Source organism: Schistocerca americana, chromosome 2, assembly GCF_021461395.2.
Source record: "Schistocerca americana isolate TAMUIC-IGC-003095 chromosome 2, iqSchAmer2.1, whole genome shotgun sequence".
Classification (NCBI taxonomy): Eukaryota; Metazoa; Arthropoda; class Insecta; order Orthoptera; family Acrididae; genus Schistocerca; species Schistocerca americana.
In genome coordinates, this window is record NC_060120.1 from 758,483,135 (window position 1) to 758,484,561 (window position 1,427).

At 41.2% G+C, this 1,427-nt stretch overlaps 1 pseudogene; it reads right to left on the reverse strand.

The window, feature by feature from the left end:
• Positions 1-236: 236 nt before the first annotated feature.
• Positions 237-354, reverse strand: LOC124596823 (annotated as a pseudogene).
• Positions 355-1,427: the final 1,073 nt, after the last annotated feature.

Here is a 1,427-nt window from a genome sequence, read left to right on the forward strand (position 1 = left end):
GCGAAAGTCAAGTGACGTTAAACGAAAACTCTTCCCGAACATGTCATGAAGGTCCAACGGTACCGACCGGCCGCCGTGACATCCTCAGCCTATAGAGGTCACTGGAATAGGATATGGTGGGGCATGTGGTCAGCACACCGCTCTCCCGGCCGTATGTCAGTTTTCGTGACCGGAGCCGCTACTTCTCAGTGAAGTAGCTCCTCAGTTTGCCTCACAAGGGCTGAGTGCACCCCGCTTCCCAACAGCGCCTGGTAGACCGGATGGTCACCCATCCAAGTGCTAGCCCAGCCCGACAGCACTTAACTTCGGTGATCTGACGGGAACCGGTGTTACCACTGAGGCAAGGCCGTTGCCTCAAGAGACATTCGATAGGTCAGAAATCCAATCTTTTTTCACCCATGTGTACCTCATCATCAGGGAGTAAAACTACAGACCCACGACAGGAAAATTTCATTCGGGCCTGTAACCGGAAGGACTCTGGGGGCACACAACTAGTAAACAGTTATCATGAAAATGTCGCAGTATTTTGATGTGATAACTTCATAGTCACTCCACTGGTTAATGGTATCTAAGTACTGATAAATGTTGTTGTTGTTGTTGTCATCAGTCCTGAGACTGGTTTGATGCAGCTCTCTATAATAGAATCGAATGTCGCTGCTACAGCTCAAGATTACATTTGCCAACTTTTGATCACTGGAATTTTGCTATCCGCAATCGACACTAGTCAGCGGATTAAACTATGGCTTGGTACGCCAAAACTGATCATTCTACGCATTTTTGTGAAAGTAATTCTTTAAAGATTTTTTTAATCTAATAAAAATCAGAAATTATGCACTACTCCTAGATCCTTTTGTTTAAATTGAATATAGTTCTCTAGCTGAAGCACACTATGTCTCCTAAACCATTAAATAAACAAAATCTTTTAGTAGCTTCTGTAAATCTCCTGGAAAGAATGATTTCTGAGATGATCTTCTCTCATCAACATAATTTTTTTTCCGTCATTTCTGCCAATATTTACATATAATCATCCGCCTTATTCTGATATGAATCTAGTGTCATATAGAGCATCTTCTCTTCCTTCAACAATGAACAAATGCTATTTATGTGAAATATTAAGATACTTTTACATTATCGTCATGCACCCGAGATTAGACTTGTCGTATGTTCTGGTGTTCACAGCTAATCTGTCAGTTTTATTCATCCTATCCATTTTACCCGTAGTAGCCAACTTAAACTATTCGCTGGGACGCAGGTATTTTTTAAAAAAACAGGATATTTTCAACACAACTTTCCGCAGCTTGGAATGTGTTCTTGTACTATTACGAATAGCCCACGTTTCACAGTCATTCAGCAATGTTGGAAACGCCACGGTTTTATAAAATGTTATTCCCTTTCAATAGCTCACCTGTTAAAATTTTTATTGGTGT